At 38.3% G+C, this 20587-nt stretch overlaps 1 protein-coding gene across 4 annotated transcripts in view; it reads right to left on the bottom strand.

Moving 5' to 3' along the window:
• STK38L (serine/threonine kinase 38 like) overlaps positions 1-20092 on the bottom strand; it is a 68356-nt gene extending 48264 nt beyond the window's left edge. For 2 of the 4 annotated variants that reach the window (XM_090272952.1, XM_090272951.1), the window contains exons 1-2: positions 20007-20092; positions 14867-14942 (exon numbers count right to left, since the gene is read on the bottom strand). The gene's annotated coding sequence lies outside the window, so the exon portion shown is untranslated. Of the gene's footprint in view, positions 1-11731; positions 11832-14866; positions 14943-20006 lie in introns of all 4 variants that reach the window. The other 2 variants (XM_090272953.1, XM_090272954.1) reach the window with 2 other exon arrangements.
• Between the last annotated feature and the right edge of the window lie 495 nt (positions 20093-20587).

The raw sequence follows: 20587 nt of genomic DNA, 5'->3' as shown, positions 1-20587 counted from the left end.
CTTGAATACAAGGAAGTTGCACCCAGTCTCACAAAGCTCAGATTCAATCACCCCAAACAGAAGTCTGGACTTCCCTCCAAGACAAATATGGAATTCAATCTGTGTGATGCCTTGAATGCAGTGAATTAATTTGCAACCTTTTATTATGACCATACAAGGGAGGGAAAAGTGCTACCTTGTTAGTCCCTCCTTGGGAGGGAAGCAGTAGAGGAAAAAGCATATTATTTACATCCCATAGCAAACTTTTTAAACTTTTCCATTAAGATACACACCCTAGCTGAGTCATCAGCCTAATACCCTACAAGTGTATCACCTCAATACTAACTACCTTTCCTATACATGATTGTTCCAACTTTGTGCTAATTCTACTCAGAATGTTTAGGGAAGCTATAATTTGTTTCATTCTTTTCATTTAGTCACTTAACCCTGTACTTTTTAAAGTAAATGCACTGAACTTAATTCACTTAAGTACTTAATCTATAGCTAAATGAATAAAGAAACTACAGAGAGGGAAAATTATATCTGAAAATAGCCAATAGCCAAAGCACTAATAGCAACCTAAGGAAAACCGTTCCATGAACCAATGAGAATGATTTAAATCCAAAATAAAGATTATGAGAAGGAAAATTCTCTTAACCTAAAGTTAGTATGTGGACATTTTTTTCTAATATCTTCAGCTATTTACCAAATAGTTGTATGAGAGCTCTTACACCACAGCCTTTGCGGAGGGTCTATCTCAACTGGACCATAACTACCCAAGCTTGAAAGTCAATTGGAATCGTCTGGGGTCTTTTAAAAACCATTCTCACTGACTACTCTTCAAGCACATCATAGAATATAATACACACTGTATGTTTCCATTTACATAAAGTTCAAAACAAGCAAAACTAAAAAATAACAATGAATCAATGGGATATATTCCTAAGTGAAAAAACTAGTATAAGCAAAGCAAGGGAATGCTTCCCATAAAATTAAGGACAGCCGTCACCACTGGGAGGAGGAAGGACATACAGGAAGCTGCTGGGACATGGGTGAAGTTCTGCTTCTTAATCTCCATGGAAGATGCTTTGGTGTCTGTTTCATTATTTTTCATTACAATGTATAGATATATTTTAAACTCTCATATGTGACACACCTCACAATTTAAAGAAACAATTTAACATTTTCTTTTTAGATGAGTTGTGGGCAAGTCCACATAATAAATTCACCATCATCAAAATAATTAAGACATTTCATACCAAGAAAGTAACTATTTTAGAATAAAAAATAAAATAAAAACTTAAAACCTGGAACAGAAACATCCTGAAACTCTAAAATTGAACTGAAGTGTCCTGGCCAGGTTGCTCAGTTGGTTGGAGCGTCGTCCCATGCACCAAAAGGATGCAATTTCCATTCCCCATCAGGGCACGTACCTATGTAGGTTTGATCCCCAGTCAACATGTGTACAGGTCTGGGAGGCAACCAATCGATATTTGTCTCTCACATCGATGTTTCGCTCCCTGCCCCAAATCAATCAATATGTCCTCAGGTGAGGATTAAAAAAAAAAACAAAAAACTTTTGCATACACATATTTCTCTTAGAAACTAATTTTTGGGTGGCAATGAAACATGTTTTTTAAAAAAGTTGTGAGACAAAATGTTTCTCTCTTAAATATGATAAAATATTATTTGAAAAGAGTCAAACACTTGTCTTTCCAGGGTACCACAGGGATTCAAATTGGAAAATGTGGTACCACCACTGGTTTCTACGAGGTGAAGGCTAGATGGCTGTCATCTCTAGAGAGTTCCTGACAGAGTGGTATTCATTACGTTGGTGGTTAACCACAACCCAGGTCCAATCTACAGCCCTACAGAAATTTTATTTTATTGGCATCAATAAGGTAGCTCCACCTTTTAGAAGCAAACAGAAATCAAACTTCAACAGAAATCAGAATATAAATTTATTAATAAACAACGGCAAATATAACTGGGACAGAAGCAAGAATGCTTTTTCATGGACATACATAGCCAATACTTTAATTACAGCCAGAGTTACATGGATAGCCAAATTATAACCAGAAGGTTCCTGGGTATGCATGGAATCTAAATTAAGGAAGTAAGAGGAATTGAATATTTAATGGTCTTGTTTCGTTCTGTCAATTGTTTTTTAGTTAAGCTACTGCTGTGTCTGGGCATTGTTCTAGGTGCTAGGGATACAGAAATCTCTGCTTTCAGAGGGCTCATATCTTAAATAACAGCTGAAGAGTATATACTTCACAGATGTTTATTGTAATATTAATAAGAGCAAAAAGTTTTGGAAGCAATCTAAATGTTCAACAATAGAGCTGTGATTAAATAATGATAAATCCAAATGATAAAAAAAATGCAGTTCTTTAAGAACAGTTTATTTAAGCAGTAATTCATGATGGAAAAATTATCATGTGCGATGTTAAATGAAAAAAGCAGGCTATAAAACTGTACATAGTTCAAGCATATATGTATGTACTTCTTATCCCTTTATATGCACACAAAGTCATCAAAATACTGTAAATTATCTTTTTTTCTTTATATCTTTATAAATTTTCTAACTCCTAAAATAGCATATGCCTTTTATCACCAAGGAAAAAAATAACTGTTAGTCATTTCAACCAACACAATACTAGGAACTCTTCAGATTTATATATCAGAAGATATCCACCACCGCCAGTCCCTGAACCCGTGCCTTTGAACTCCCAGAGAAAGCTTATCCTTTTCCAGGCCTTTCAGGGATATTCTACAAGGATAAGTAATATACCTGAGTAACACATCCTATATGTCTTCAAGCAACCTGTGGTTTCATACTTCTAGCTGTCTGCAGAATATTCCAATGTAAATGCGTTACAGACAACTCATATTTAATTATGTCCAAAAATAAAAACGTCACTTTTCCCCACAGCCAACCTTCTAGCAACCACATTACTGTCCATGGCAATAACCTTTCTCCCAAGCAGAAAGCTCGGAAAGCAGCTTTAATTCATCTCTCCCTCTCCCATTTCAAGTTCATTAACACGTTGCGTACTGGGGTACTTAAATGCCTTTTAGAAATGACAAAATTCTCGCCACCTGTACGCAATGTGTTAATGAATGGATGTCAAATTCTCTCTCCCAGTGCACCTTACTGTCCATTCACACTTCCACCACCTTATTGGCCCAGGCCCTTATGGCACAGTCAGTGACATTACTGCACCAGCATCCAAGCGGGTGTTCCTGATGCCATGCTCTCCCATCTCGCAATCACTGCTCCTTACACAGAACTTGGATGCTGCCATTTGTTGGCTCAAAAACTATTCAAGCCTTCTCCTTTCTACCACTCCAATCTACGCATGGCTTTTATTGAACCCCATAATTTGGATCCACCCTAACGACTTAATTTGATTTTCCAGTATTTCTCCAGTCTCCCCCCTCATCAACCAACAAACATGCCATAATCAACCTTACCACCACGCCTTGGAATATCTGAACTTAAAAGAACAGCCCTTCCTTTCCCCTCTACTTGTATTTAAAGAACCTAATGAATTTTCCTCTTCTACAAAGCCTTTCTTGATTACCCTGACCTAATTTGTTTCACTTTTCAGAATCTGTCTAGCACTTACTAAGAAGCTCACCAGATTCTTGTTGTAGGTGGATTTATTGTTATAAATATTAGTCATCTATTAAATTCCATGCTCCTTGAGGACGAGAGCCATACGTTACTCTGACCCCCAAAGTATTCTGCATGATGCAGAGCCCACGGAAAGTGCTCAATATTTGATAATTGGTCCAGTAAGGAAAGATCAACTTCAGCCCCACTTCTCTTTAACATGTATGTAGCAGTTTGTGCAGGTCAAGCACCATCCTAAGGGACATCACAGGAGACTCAAGCACATTCTTATGGAGTCCTGTAAGCAATAATACTGTAGCGATGACAGGGGTCTTTATGCCCCATACTAGGGACAAGAAAGACAATGTTCTAGGAAATGATACTCGGGTTCTCTAAGTATAAACAACTTCCAACCTCCATGAGAACTGGTACTAGGTCTTTTGAAAGAGTACTTTAATTGAAATGAATGTCAAAGAGAACTGCATAATAAAACAAAAGACCTGAGTGGAGTCCTGCTTATTCATAAAATGATACTCCATAAATCACCAAATCTCACTGAGCCTCAGATTAACTCAAGAGATGCCATGCTGCTATTGGTTAAGAGATGGTAACTCCCGACCAATAAGAAATATTTTACTATGCATAGCTGTAGTGCCCATATTTATGAAGTTCTCTGGAGTCTTCAAAGGGATCTCTACATACCTGATCTTTTATTTTCTGACCTTCCCTAAATACAGAGTGAAATGGCCACAAAGTGCCATTTAAAACAGTTCATATATAACAAATATTTTGCTTTATTCTGTACCTAACTTAAATATACTTACCCATATCATTCTAAAATTAAGAGCTACTTCAAAAACTGACTGATTTTATGAGTTTTCTTCTGTGGCAAGTGAAATATTTTAGAGTACTTAACCTATCAAAACCTAGCAAAATTTCTTTAATGCTTTCTCTCTTTTAAAGAGGTATTTTAACTTACCTGTTTTGTACTGATTAAAATCTATATACAATTCACCAAATATAAATCATAAAAACTAGTTTTCAACATTTCTATTTCTAAAGTTGATATTACTTTAAATTTAAAGGCATATTTGTATTCAGTTTCAATGTGTAATGGCTGAGTTCTTGATAAAGGCATTATTATTGTTTGGCCCTAACCCCAAAATACAAGCATTTTGAAAGAAACCACTATTTTGAGGCTTTTTGTGGTTTCTTCTTGCAACTGGATAGTGTTAAAAGAATGGTATAAATGGTATGGGGAAGTCTGGTTCAGACCTTAGCATACAGGTATCTGAAACAGATTCTTGGCTGATGAGGAAGCGTGCCTAGCAAAAAGAAAGAGAGTATTTTTACACAAAAATTTGCTGCTACTACTGCTGCTGCTAATAAGAAGTGCCAAAATGTATGAGCCTTGTACAGGCTATAGGGATTCTGGATTGCTCCTGAATTATACCCATAAGAATCCACTCTTACTCAGCTGTTACAGTAATTGCCTGTTGTGAAATCCCTCTACTTCACCAGATGTGTTGTAACAAAAATACAAAGAAAGTAAAAAACATGATTACTGCCCTGGAGACAGTGTCTGTTCAAACTCTGATGAAAGTAAATTATAAACTGAAAATTAATTAAAAAGAATAACAAGGGAAATGGTCTATATCTATGTTGGACTTGATAAAATACCAGGTTTAAGCTTCTGGGTTTTAGAGTAAATAACTCCTAAAGCTACACCACTAGAAGTATCCAGGAAAGAAGGATAAGTGAGAGACTTAAAGAAAGAGAAAGGAGTAAAGGAGTCAGGAAAAAACTCTTATTCATTCTAGTCATATAGAAAAGCTTGAAATGGTCTGGTATAAAAAATGGAAATCTGATTATAAACAACAAAGGGTATTAACAACAGAGAAAAGGGGAAGATTCTGAAAGACTGGCAGCACAAAGAGCTCTCCAATGAACCTAGGCTTTAAAAGACATGCATAAAAGAGAGAAGGTACCGATAAATGGATGACTATAAAAGAAGCAGGATGATGTCAGGAAGTAAAATGCCCACAATGAGCTGAACTTAAGAAAACCATTAAAGGCTACATAGAGGGCTTATGAATATATGTCTGGAAGAGAAAATTTATAAAAGGTCTGGTAAGTTGTTAAGGTGTTTAAGATATGACAGGGGGGGGAAAAAGAAAAAGAAAAAGAAAACCCCCTGCCTCTATTTTGCTTTTTAAAAATCTTACAGCCCTGGCCGGTGACTTAGTTGAAGTGTGGTCCCATACACCAAATGGCTGAGGGTTTGATTTCCGATCAGGGCACAAAAGTAAGTTGCGGGTTCAATTTCCAGTCAGGGTACATACAGGAGCAACCTATTGATGTTTCTCTCCCACACTGATGTTTCCCTCTTTCTCCCCGCCCCCCAGCCCCACCTCTCTCTCTAAAAGCAGTGAACATATCCTTGGGTGAGGATTAAAAAAATAATAACAAAAAATTAAAATCTTACAAATATTTTATTTTATTCTGGATCTATTTTAAATACTTACCCATATCATTCTAAAATTAAGAACTATTTCAGAAACTGACTACTCAATGATTTTATAAGATTTCCTCTGTACGTGTAAGGTTTTTGAATGCTTAACCTATCAAAACCTACCTTGAATACCACTTCATAGTTCACATATTTCTATTTTACAACCCCCCTGAGAAGTAGTCATTATGCCTTTATCCCTTTATTACAGAGGAGAACTCTCACTTCAGTGTGCGTCCCATCACTTGAACTTCGCCTCTTCTCTGAGCCTAGGAGAGTGAAGGCCAGAACCAGGATGGAGTGCTGGGCCGTGAGAACTGAAGCACAACAGACAGGAAGCCATAGAGAGCTGCCCCCAGTGCACTGACATCTCTGACTTGGCCAGCAGACCAGTTCACATAGCATGACCCTGCACACAAATTCTGCAGAAAGCTATAAGTACTCTCTGATGAATTATAAAGATCAGAGAGCTTTAATGAAAAACAGGAGACAAACTACACAATCTTTCAAAATAAGTAAAGAACATGGACGTTACAAAATATTAACTGTTGTACTTGTCATCCAGCCTGAGGAAAGTTCTAGAAGAGATAATAAAGCCAATGTTTCTTAAGAGACCAAAGATGGGTGATGATTAAAAATCAATATGTACTCAAGAAGAACAAGTCATGCCAAGGAACTTTATTTCTTTTTCTGGCATATCTACAGGATAAGAAATCTATGTGAGTCTTTGAAAGTTTATTTAATAAGCTCCACTCTCCAATACTTTTGGGTGGAAGAGGGGAGAAGGGACAAAGATGAAGAAAAATGGGCTAACAGATGTATTTATAACTGATTAAGCAACAAAACTCAGAATGTTCATAAACAAATTCTTCAAGACTAACTGGGCTTAGGAAATTACATTACCGATGAATTGCTTTTGACAATATCCTTATCAAAATGTGAGGATGATCAGAATGTAGAGAGAATACTCAAAAGTGGGACAGCAGAGGCAGAACTCAAAACAACTTTAACAGGTTAACTTTATCAAATGAGACTTAATAGGAAAAAGGTAAAGAATTATAATTGGATTCAAAAATATCAAATGCTAAGTATAAATTGTGATAAACTGTTTATACATAAACAATAACCACAGATTTTTGTTGAATAAAACTTGACACAGAGCCCTGGCTGCTGTGGCTCAGTGGATTGAGCGTTGGCCTGCGAGCCAAGTATCGCTGGTTCGATTCCCAGTCAGGGCACATGACTAAGTTGCACGTCAGATCCCCAGTTGGGGGCGTAAATGAGAGGCAACCACACAGTGATGTTTCTCTCCCTCTCTTTCTCCTTTCCCCTCTCTCTAAAAATAAATAAATAAACAAACAAACAAACAAATAAATTATTAAAAAAACAAAAAACTTGACACAAATTAAAAACGTGAAGTGGCTGCCCCCAAACGTTACACAACCTTAACCTTAGGCTGAGTTACTTGACAAGTAAGATCAGGTACAACGAAGGTGAATGCCATACTCTACAGTGTCCTGGTTGGCTCATACCTGGAGAAGTTTTCAATACCTGGCAATGCCTTATGGTCAGCACAAAAAGACAAAGTAAAATGCCCTCATAACTTGAAAATTAAGTCACCCTCTGGGAGTAATATCAGCAAGAATCAAATGGAATAGTAGAAGTTAGCTACTGACATAAGTAATTCCAAGAAAAGTATGACTGAAGGTATTTGGGAACACACAAAACCAATCAAAAGTGAGCAGGGTATATAGTTTCTGAGAGGCAAGATTAAAGTGTGAATTAGGAAAACTGAAACCTCGCTAATTGTGTTTTCTTCTGGCTAAAAATGACTGTGTTAATAGAAAAGTGTTACATTAATTTGAGGCGGGGGCAGGAGTTTAGCAAGCACAATCTGCCTGCACTCCCCTAACACCGTCTAAGGTGAAAACGGGCTGACCCTATCTAGAGCAGTGCTGAGCAGGTGCATCCTTGTGAAAAAGAGGCTCCTCAGGCCATCCTGGCTTAGTGATACTCCCCACTGAGATTACCCATTCTCATTGGAATGACTGGCTTCCCTTGTAGGTTGTCCTACTGGGGTCACAGTATGCTAGCCAAAGGACACAGGTTTCCATTCTAGTCACACTTATACTAATAAATTCATTAACTGGCATTCTTGTTTATACGCCAGTCTCTTGTTCACTTGCTAAAGTCCCATAATCCTGATGTTTTCTGGACACACATACACATATGCACACACAAAACTCACATTTATGAACCTGGAAAAGTGAGGCCTATACCTTAAATGTGACAATCCATATCCAGATACTGTACACTCTTGTGAAGTTCTGCCTCTCTTTATGACAACTGTAAATTTATCTAAAACTAAATCATACATTTTAAGAAAGAAAACTAGCAAAATATAACACAGAGGAAGTGGTCAGGAAGGTAAAAGGTCTGAAATCCATGATATTTAAACAAATTAAATGAACGTGCTTAGGCTGGAACGGATGGTATAAGACAGTGGTCCCCAACCTTTTTGGCACCAGGGACCAGTTTCATGGAAGATGATTTTCCCATGACAGGGGTGGGCAAGGGGTGGGATGGGGAGACAGGAGGTGGAGCTCAGGCAGTAATGTGAGGGAAGGTTTGCTTGCTTGCCCACTGCTCACCTCCTGCTGTGTAGCTGGGTTCCTAACAGGCCACAGGCTGGTACCGGTCCACAGCCAGGGGTGTTGGGGACCCCTGATATAAGATAGCTGTCTTCAAATAGCATTCTGCGGTGATAAGAAATTATCTCTCATTCTGTGATGAAAACCAGCTGAAAGTTGCATAAGGAAGAACTTTCTAACTAACACTGTTCCATGCCTGGCACATAGTAAATGCTCAATAAGTCTTGGCACGTGGTAAATACAATGTTAGCTATGATTGATTTAGAATATAAAAAATGTCATGAAAGAGATCACAAGATGCTATGGGAAAGCAAAGAAGGGGCACCTATGCCAGACGAGAGGCAGGAGGAGGTCAGGGAAGGCATCCCTGAAAGCAGAGATGCCTAAGCACAGTACTAAGGAAAGCATAGGAATTACCCAAAAGAATGTGGGGAAGGGCATTCCAGGGAGTAATATGTAACACCTAAGAACAAAGAAACATCAGTGGTTCAGCGATTAAGTAATGAAAAATAAGGCTAGAAAACCAAAAAGGCACAATTTGCATGGTTTGCTAAGGATTCTGGAGGAGGCTATGAGGAATCACTGGAATTTATTTTATCTTAGAGAGAGAGAGGAAGGGAGAGAGAAAGAAAAACACTGATTTGTTGTTCCACTTATTTATGCATTCACTGGTTGACCCCTGCATGTACCCTGACTAGGGATAAAACCTGCAATCTTGGCATATCGCGGTGATGCTCCAACCAATTTAGCTACTCAGCCAGGGCCACGGGAAATTTTAAGCTTAGGAGTTATATGATTGGTTTATGTTTTAGGAGGACGCTTTGGCAGCCACATGGAAGGTGCACTGGAAGAAAGTGGAACAGAAACGTGGAATAATACTGGTGGAAGAGAAATGGCTCTTTCAATAATTTGGAACCTAAATAAAGTTACTAACACAGAAGAAAGCAAAGACAGAATTCAAGAAGTAGTAAGGAGGACTTAATAACAACTGGATGTGAGTGACAATCAAGAAGAAGTCAAACAAGGCTTGGGCAACAAAACAGACAATATCATGCACTAAGAGAGGTAAGTTGCATGAGAAAGATCCTGGGAAGGGAGAGGATAAAGTCAGCTCTGGGAAAGTTGAATTCCTAGTTAACCTACCTGTGGAACATTATAAGGTGGTGGTATATATATATATATTTTTTTTTTTTTTTTAATTTTTAAAGATGGTCAATGAAGTCTCAAGCTCAGAAGGGAGGTCTAAGCAAGATACACAGATCTGGAAGTGACCATCACAGAGGGGTCACTGAAGATATCAGAGCACAAGAGATATCCAGACCCCAGAGGGTATGGAGTGTGAAGAAAAGCGGAGGAGGGCAGGAGGCAGGAGAATACCAACCATTCAAAGGAATGAAAGGTAGCTATGTTCTGATGTTAAATTTCTTGTCTTTAGGCAAATACTAAACATCCACTTGTCAGGGATCAGAGGGAATTCATAGTAGAGAATTCAACTAGGTGACCTCTACAGCATCTTTGAACTCTGAAAGGGAGTCAAAGACATTACATTAGTTCAACCCAGTACTTCTTACAGCCTGAGGTAACTTTTTGTTACCATTCAGAAACACTAAAATCATACCTATTTTTATATCTTGACTTAGTTCAATGATGAAAAAACATTTTGAAAAATTAGTTTCTTAATGTTTGATAATGCTGTTTTCTGAAAGGGAAAGTGTACTTGGATTACCTGGACAAGAGAGCTCAGGTGCTAGATCTAATTTCTCCCCTCCGTGGGCCCAGCTATATGGTTAATATGAAAACGCAGCTTTAACCAAACACACGTTCCTACTTATTCTTCTGTTCCCTTTCTGCCACCTTCTGCCTAACTAGGACTCTGCGTGATTTATGGGTTTAAATCTTAAATGTTTTATTATTTCAGAAACGTACCTATAATTTTCACTAATATTTACAGTTTGTTGGTTTCTCTTGCCCTTTCTGCTCTATTCTAAAAAGAGAGAAACATGGGTACATGTACATTTTTTATTAAATCCAAAAATATTTTATTAAATCAAACTGTCATTTTTGGCATAATAATATACCCAGAGTATTTCTAGACAGGATTCCTGGCAGTTTGACTTAATCTTAAAATATGGCGCTGGTCCCACCAAGTGACACCTGGAACAGGTGTTAGAGAAGCTTGACCTCGTTTAACCATATGCATGCACCTTCTCCCCCGACCCCTCTCCTCATGCTTCCCCCACCACTCTGCAAGCCTTCTTTTTCTTTTCCTGTTCTTCTCTTTCACTTTCCTTCCTGTGATGCCCATAAACTTTTATTACTACCACTAATAGCACTAAAGCTAATACAGCTGCCAACCCCCAGCCTACAAATACAATGGATATAATTCTAATTAGACTCTTTAACTTTTGGTTGTCCTCAGAAAACACGTTAACTGTATTTTATTTTCAGTGGCCCAATCCACAGAACAGAAAAATATAAATGGCTATAAAAAGTAACCTAAATGAAGAAAACACCTAGAGTTCTTCTCAGCTCTAGCAGTCTAACACAGATTATACATAGAGTTCAGAATCATGATTTGCAGATGCAGGTTTCTGAACGGCCCATAAAAGTGGGACGGGGGCAAACTAGAGACAATGTTTGACACCATTTGAAGTTTAGAGTCATGTTATTAAAATATGGGAAGGGTTAAGTAGAGGAGATGAAAGAAATCAAGGCTAGCTGGAGTCAAAATTAAAGAGCTTCAGCACTAGGTATTAGAGTTCTGGGAAATTTTTAAGGGTTCCATAAACTTTATGGGAAAGGTAAATAATTACGTTCCTACCACAATCCCTTCCCTCAAGTCAAGTGCTCTTGAAGTTATACTTTGATGCTGTATTCTCTTTATACAATCCTACATCTCTACACATTCATCAAAGAAAAGGTTTTTCATGGATTTCTGTCTCTTTTTATCTCTATGGCTAATGGTATCCTTACCTTTTCTGTTTTATTTTACAAAAAGGAGGCAAGAGACAATTTATCACTGGTGGTATACTTGCAGGAGGGTGTGGAGCACAGCACAGGTGTTTCCACTAGTCTGCAAGGGGCAACAGAAACACAAAAGCTCAGTGCGCCAAAGCTGGATAAAATAAATATTTTAATATGGCAAATAAAAAGTTGTAAAGACAAGTTCATTTTTCCTATCCAGCTGCATGTCTCAACACTAAAATAATCCAGGTTCTTGTGGCTGCCTAAATAGTCTTTACATCTCTATGCTAAAATGTCCTCCTACTGCTTGTTGGCCTGAAAAACGCCAACTCACCCTTCAAGTAGAAGCTCAAACACTACCCCCACCTCCAGGGAAAGCTTTGATTCTCCCAAACCCGCGCTCCTTTCCCTTAAGTGCTCCACTCACTGTTCCATCACTATAACTGCAATATGCTAGTCCAATTATTTCTATACCTGTGAGTGTGGCTCTGTGGTCACTGGCCTGCTTTCTGAGGGACCACTGTCTTTCCACCACTGCACCTCCTGGTACACAGGACGTACCTCACAGGTCCTTCACAACGGGAAAGAATGTCCTAAGTCCCAACACCCATTGATCCAAGTCTCTTCTTTCCAATCCCACCAAGTTTAGAATTTCATTTGCTATTTCCTAGATTATTTAAATTAGTCTCTTCATTGGTCTTCTAATTTATGGGCCCTCTTCCCTTGACCCTGTTCCACATACACTACTGCCACTGTAATCTTACTAAATTACAACTTTAATTAAATGTGCCAGGTTGAGCAGTTGATGATGCAGAGAAGAAAAGCTGAAAAACACCTGTTTTCTAAGTTCAATGAGCTCAAATCCAATAGGGCAGAGAGAGAAGTAAATAATTAAGTAAATAAGTAAATAATTTATCAGGTGATATAGAGATACGTATATCTAACTCATGCTAATTCTCTGGCCTGGCATGTCCTTCACTCTTAAATGGCCAATTCATATTTCACTTTACATAGGAAGTCTTCCTAATCTCTCCAGCCAGAAGCAATCTCTCCTTCCTCGGCTCCCACAATACCCTGTTACTCACTTATCACTTTCTCTTGAGTCTGTACCCATATATTATGTCACTTACTGGATGAAACCTTTCTAAACAGAAGGGCAATATATTTTACTTGTCCCTATTTTGCCATGACACCTAACACAGTGCCATGCAAATAGTTGATAAATGTTGAATGATGATGGTTAACCTCACTAAAACATTGTGAGTTTGTGATTCCTTTAGGATTTGCCAGTATTAAGAATACCAATGGGTCAAATATATGCAATTCAAGGCTTAAATTTTTTCACTCTTGCCACTACAGTAGAAAAAATCTATTCTGTTGGGCTAGATAATAGTGGACATATGGAGAATATCCTCAACCAGGTTTGAAAGGTGTGTCCAAGTGATATGGACCTCTATTGAAAAAACACAATAAGAGGCATCTTCCTCATGCTATTAACCAGGCAGCCAGCCTCTGCTGACAAACACAGGAAAATTATGAAGGGCAAACATGATGTGGTGTTTCCATAATGGGAGGGAGTCAATGGGCAAATGCTTAACTAAATAAAAATGTCCACAGCTTAGTAAAAATTAAATTTGTTAAAACAAGAAAATATTTCAAAAATAGATCATTAAATAAGCTCTTTATAATAGAAATATTCATAATACAACTTTCCAGAGGGGAATACTTACAGCTTTTATACATTCTTTAAAGTCTATACCCAATTTTCTGCAATAGTGCTACTAAAAGATACCTGATCAAGTCCTTATTAGGATCCCCAATTCTTTAATTTCACTTTTGAAATTATGTCTGTCCTCTCTCCACCCCATTCCTTCATCATAATTGTTTGAGTTAAATGCAATAGTGTGCAGAATGAGGTAGAGAGTAATTTAACTATCATTCACTGAATCACAAGAATTGAAGACTTCTAACATTTCATGAAATGTTAATGAACACTTTCAACATTTCAAAAAATCCAGCACTAAAATTCCAACCTCTCAATTTTGGACAAAAACAAATGTCAAAGATAAAACTATAACACCTTTTAAGAAAATGCTGTGCTATAATGATATGTCGTCGTCGTCGTCGGCAGCCGTCCGTCTCGAGAGACGATGGTGTAGCTTCTTAAGAGTCTATCTGCACCGCCGAGAATGGCTGTGCAGTCCAACTCGGGAGTGACACGGTATCTGTCTCCTCCCGTGTTGAATCGACATCTTACGATGACGCTGGATATGTATCTACTCCTAATTGGTCTGAATGAAGTCAGAACATCAGATTATATCATTTATATCAGCATTAAAATTGCTGAGGGCAAAAACTGTCTTATCAACTAACTTTGTGGAGTCCTTAGCAAACTGTTTGTAGCAACTTTTAATCTAAAGACCTGAATTTAAATTTGCTATTACAATTAAAAAGATGTAGGAAAATGCTTTGTAAAACTCTACAGCACAATACAAATAAGGTGTTACTAGTATTATTCTTACAATAAACTCCCTCCAAGACCAACTCCTTCTCTATAGGAAATCTGAATAGAGCTGGATTATTTCTGTATATTTTTCCCAAGAGAATTTATGTTTGGTATGCAAAACTGTAAATGACTACTAAAAAAGGGAGGGAGTAGAGGGGAAAAAAGATAATTCAGCTAAGACTAAGAAAAGGAAGTATTGTAAATTAAATAACAAAGGGGAAGTTTTTATAATAAAATAAAGCAATACAAGAGAAAGTAAACCTGGATCTTAGGGATCAATTTCTAACTCTTCCAGTTACTATCTACATATGTGACCCTCCCTGGCCACTTCACCTTGCAAGGCTCCCATTTCTTCATTTTTAAGTAGAGTCACTGTGGGGATTAAATGAGATAATATTTATATAAAGTACTTAGCACTATATCTGGTCCATAGTAAGTGATAAGTAAATGTAGTTGATTGAATTATTATTACACCTCTACCCTAAGTGGGGACATTCAGAAAGAAAGAGGAGCCAAAAGGAGTCAGAGGGGAAGATGATATACAAAGAACTAAGTTTACATATTACTGTTGGAAGACAAAGTTTGAGAAACATAAATTGCACAAAGCATTTTTCATATTAAATGTCCAAATGACTTACTGTGTCTCCAGGATTGCTGAAGAATCTACAGAACCGAAGCCAGTATCTCCAAGTCATAAAAGCAGAATAGCAATGACTGTATGGAAGAAGGACAGGACCAAAAAATTAAAATTAATTTTTAAAAATGTGTTTATTGAAGCTTCTCTGTTTCCAAGCTTTCAGTTTTCTAAATTTTCATAGAGAGAATGAGAGCTAGGCCCCACAGCAAAGGCACAACAACCCTGCTTGCCAAAAATAGATGGTATTGGTATCGTGCACAGCCATTTAAATTTCTGCCATCTCATTCTTTAATCTGGGGAAGTTGTATTTGTGGTTGATTTTGAGGTGTTAAACATTATAAACTTCATCATATTAAGTAAATGCAAAAGCAACAAAAGTGTTCCAAAATTAGGAAGAAGAATAGAATACGCTCCTGAATCCAATGTAGAGAGAGCAAATAATTATAAAAGGTAAAGAAACAATGGATCCTGCCTGTGCATATGAGATCAGAGACTTATATACTGTAACATGAAAAATCCATAAGAATCAGCAAAAGACAAGGAAAACAGGAAACCTTCTGCATGTTTGGCCAGAGACTCAACATCAGTTCTGGTTGTCAACTGGTCTAGTGTTAATCCAGGGGATACCAAGGAGCGTAAGAATTTAAAAGCTGAGCATAGTACAAGTGCTACTATCAAAAGCTACAGATAAATTGCCAAAGTTTGATGCTTTTTTTGAGTTTACACAACACCAATGTGAATGGTCAGCTCACATAATGACATGTCCTGAAAACTTGCGTAGGGACAATCTAAGATGGGAGGCTACCTGTGTCAATGGATTTTCAATGTAGACAAAACTAGTCTATTATGGGAAAAGATGCCCCTCAAATTTCTATCAGCAAGGGGGTAAGATTACGTCTGGTTTCTTTTTTACTAAGAATAACTGTTCAAAACCAATCCTGTATTTAGAGGAACACATAACTTCCTTTAAGAAATCATTGTTGACTTATAAACATCTCCATAAAATTACAGCCTTAGATACTGAAAATTCTGTCAATTGGTGTGGTAAATGCAAATAAGATCCCATCATCTACTACTGTAAACTGTGTATAAAAATATTTTTTAATGCTTTTATCTTATAATAACATATATATATGGTCTTTGCATCCTGACTTTAGTTCTGCTACTTTTTCCATTAGGTCCCCACTCAGACCAGGAGAGAGCACTTACATTCATTAAGACTGTGCCTCTGGAGTTCTACTTAAAACTGAGTCAAACAGAGCCCTGACAAAGGAGCTCAACAGTCCGCATCTTGCTGGACAGGTAAGGATGGGCAGCAACCCTACCACTGCCTACAAATACTTTTTTCCTAATCTTTAAATCCACTTGAGTTTATTGTGATGCCAATACTTAGATAACCAGTAACGAATGTGAACGACTCCTGAAACTTCATCAATAAAATAACTAAACCATTCATTCAACAAAACAGTATTTATTGAATAGGCCTATGCCAGGCACAATGCACTTCTATAGCACTTTTTATTTCACAATCCCAAAGAGCTCTCAAGTTGCCCTAACATAAAGTATCAGTGACTGAATGTCTCTCATTTTATACATGTACGTACAACACTCTATTCAAAACCCTGATTCGGGCACTATAAATTTAGCTGTTTGTGGAAATAAAAACTAAAAGAGCTTGGACTGGCATTCGATCATTAAATATATTCCAACTTCACAATTCAATCCAAAAGCTACCCAGTGCCAACTGATTTTTAAAAATTACAAGCCAAAATATACGATTCAAAATTCCATTAGGCATAGGAGTTAATACAGTTTTAACTTATTATTTCTAAATCCTTATGTGTATGCTACTAGGTACTAAGTCAGATTTATCAAAAGTCCCACTCAATGGTTACCTTTAATCTGCACAAAGAGCAACTTCCAAAAATTGATTAAATATCTAACATGCCAAAAACAATTCATTTACCTGGGTTTTAATTATTTTAGAGCTTTTTCTAGAAAATTGATCCCTAAATTTAGGTGCCAGAAAAGTATATTTTCCCAAATAAATTATTTGAAACTATAGGCTGAGAAGATCATCAAATGGGAGAGAGAAAAAGAAGAATGATTAAGTACAGGGATACAGCCATAAGCCAGAGGCCTGGGCTGCAATCCTTGTTCTACCATTTCCTAGTTATCTGACCTTGGTACCTCAGGTACCCCATCTGCAAAATGGGAATAATAAAAACACCTACTTTATGTGGTTGTTGTAAGGCTTAAATCCAGGTAAATTACTCCCTATAGGGGTTTATTAGCAAGTAGCATTACATAAAGTGTTTGCTTACTATGATTATCATATGATTAGATCATCCAAATCATCTACACAAATGCCTTTCCCTATTCAGAGCCTTCCTTAACTGGTCTAGTGGAATTTAATCCCTCCCTCCATGACTTCTCAACAAAATGCATTGTGTATTATACTTATTTGGATATAATTCCCTCCCATTAGATTATATCTCCTTGAAGAAAGGCCACATCTGAGTGTAACGGGCTGTTCATTGTTGCCTTTCATTTCTCTCTCTCTCTCTAAAGGTTCTGAATAATAATACCCTGTTAATTAGCAAACCTTTACCCGGAGATAGGAGCTTTATGTAACCAGTGCACTTAAATATTGGTCGTACTTTGTTAAATATTCTCTTAAGACAAAAATTTGGGGGCAGGGGTAAGGAGAGGAAGAAAGAATGATTCATTTAATATTTTCAAATGATCGATCAAAAATATCTTTTAAAATTAATTTATCTTTTAAATGCTTTATGCTATACAAGCTTATTTTCATTATCTCATTCCAAAAGCCCATGGTGTTTTTAAAGTAAAAATACAGTAGCATAATCTCTGCATATGTCAAGTCTAACCTAATCATAACTTGCCCATCTGCTGATCTAATGTAATCATGGGGATGCTGGATGACAATATGTTTCTTGATTCACTCTACACTATATATGTAAAATAAAATCATTTTAATTTTACATTTCAAGATGTAAATCTTTCTGGCTTTGATTTGTGCCTTTATCCTCTTAACATAGCATCTCTCTCTCTCTCACACACACACACATACACACACACATACACAGACACACACACACACACGCCAATTTATCCAGGATTACCTGAGAAAGCACATTCTAAAGTATTATCCAACTTTGGTAGCACAATGACTCTGCTCTTACTTAGAACAGAATTTTTCTAAAAACAAATGGCAGAACTGAGTCCATTGCTTTGTTACCATTTTCAACAAAGTGTAAGTTTTCCTTTGTTTTTATAATGCGCTACCTTTTGAAATTAATTTCTCAGTATAAAAACTGCTAAGGACACCTATTTACTTGCACAGATACTCCTAGTCTCCATTCTTTAAGGAGGCTTCTTTGAATTTGAGTCCCAACTTTAAAACAAACATAAAAACAAAAGGCTAAAGAATAATTGCATGCATTTAACATGGTTTTTCTAATTTTTTCATTCCCCAATGGCCAGGCTTTTCAAAGGAATACAGAAAGTACACCTTATTTGTTTCTCATTCTAAACACATCCCAACCAATGGGAAACATTATCAGCCATCTTAAGGAGAAGAATGCAAAGTGCAAAAAGTTAAGACAGATCAAGCGAAAATTATTTTTATTCATTGTACTTCTTTTCAGAACAGTATTTTTCACATAAAAATACTTTGATGAACCTATGCAATAAACAAACATCATCATAATTTCATAACATATTTTAGACCAATTTCTCTCCCCTCCAAAAGTCACAAGAGTGGCTAATTCATGTACAGTACCTCTCAGCTACTGGGTAGAGTATAATAAACTTAATTGTTTTATATATCCTGAGGTATACAAAGAAAAACAAATCACACACAAAGAGGCTTCCAGTGTCTTATACATACATTATGATAGAGACAATGGACTTTCAAAAAACCTCCACTGAATAAGTAAAATTGCTTTAAATAGACCCTGCCTTTATAGTGACCTGACAACTCACCCCCAACCGCCAAAAGACCAGATCTCACTTGTCAATCCCCATTTTACAACCAGGAGGCACAAATGAAAACTCAAAATTATTTCCTTGGATTTTAGCTGTAATAAAGCTAATACTCAGGCCCTTTTTAAGCAATTGGCTTCTAGCAAAACTTATCAGAAGTTACGTGAAATAGACAAGAACGTTACGTGAAATAGACAAGAACGATGGTTCTGCATTTTATCAAGTGAAGAACAGAATCACACTTTTGGACGAGCCCCTACTACTTCCAGCACCACCAGCTCAACCTCGCCCTGCCCGCCCCGCAATTTCTTTTTATATCTTTCCTCTAAACTTGCAACCCGAAAAGCGACCCACAAAAGTAGCATCAGTAAACGGGAGGCCACTGGTTTTGAAAATAAAGTTTGCTTTTCTGCTGTCAACCTGACAACTTTCTAAAGGTGAAATGTCTCCTATTCAATCGGGGACAACCTTTCCTATTCGCAAACCAAACAATTAACCGTTTGTCCGCGATTGTAAAGGTGCAAAAAGGGAGTGGGAGAAAATGATGTCCAAAGGTGGGTCGACGGTTCCAGTGGCAGGGGCAGATTTTGAGACCGGCTATGAGCACTCCGTGGCTTCTGGGAGCTGGGCAGCTTTACCGTGTCTGAAAAATGTTTAGCAATCTGACGCATCAGTTTTTAGGAATGGTACACAAATAGCCCCACAATTTAAGAGCCATGCCTAGAATCCTTCCGGTGACATCGGCCGGAGGGCAAGGGACGGGAGAGCGGGGGATACCAGGAGAGGATCCACATTTGTTATTGTTTACCAAGCCCAGGCAGCGACCGGGAGCCGGGCGCTCGAGGGCCGACGAGTGGAAGGGTGAGAGAAGCAAGGAAGGACAAAGATTTCTCCCCGGGTTCGAGGCTACCTCTCCAGACACACGGGGCCAGTATTACCCCAGGGAACAAGAGGGCCAAGGCCGTGGCCGAAGCTTCACCGGAGACATTACCAGCCCCGAAATTAGCCCAGCTTTCCCTGGACAACCAGAGACTCACAAGATCTCTTCCTTCTGCTCTCAGAGTTAGGGCAGGTGCGGCGAGCCCGGCCCCCCTCCCAGCCGCGGTCGCCGAGCGCCGCATCAGCGCACTCACCTGCCTCCGGTCGCGCCCGCGGCCGGCTCAGCCTCCGCACGGACTACAGCCGGCGCGGCGCCTGTCCGCTCCCTCCTGCCAGCTCCGCCTTCTCCCCGCCCCCGAGAGGTGGGACTGGCGGCCGCGCCGGAATCTCGGGGCAGCCTCTCTGAACTCTCGCGAGCCCTCCCTCCTCGGCTTCTTGGTGGCTGGGCCGGTCGGACTCAGCCCTGACGTCATACGCACCACAGCCGGAAGTAGTCTTCTGTCGTCAGCGCTGGCCTCCTGCGCCAGCTGTCTCCGCCTGGTAAATTTTTTACTGGCCCTGGGAGAGTAGGGTGGATAGTCACCACTTACCTCCTTCATCAACGTCACCTTATTTCTCTCATCTCTACTCAGCTGGCTCAAGCCTCTCTAGCAGGTGACCGTCACATTAGTCACATGTTCTGAATGTGGTCAGAGTTTTTTCCAAGAGTTCACAATGCAGTGCAAAATATGTTAGAAATAGGGGCTGAAAAATAAGTATCCATAAATCCACACATTTTTCAGATTAGGAAAATACGGTCAACCAAGAGGGGATTGCCTGACCGAGTTGTTTTTAG

This window comes from Furipterus horrens, unplaced genomic scaffold, assembly GCF_987537825.1.
Source record: "Furipterus horrens unplaced genomic scaffold, mFurHor1.1.pri manual_scaffold_4, whole genome shotgun sequence".
NCBI classification, from domain to species: domain Eukaryota; kingdom Metazoa; phylum Chordata; class Mammalia; order Chiroptera; family Furipteridae; genus Furipterus; species Furipterus horrens.
Note: the sequence above shows the minus strand (reverse complement) of the source record. Positions and strands in the feature narration are given on the sequence as shown.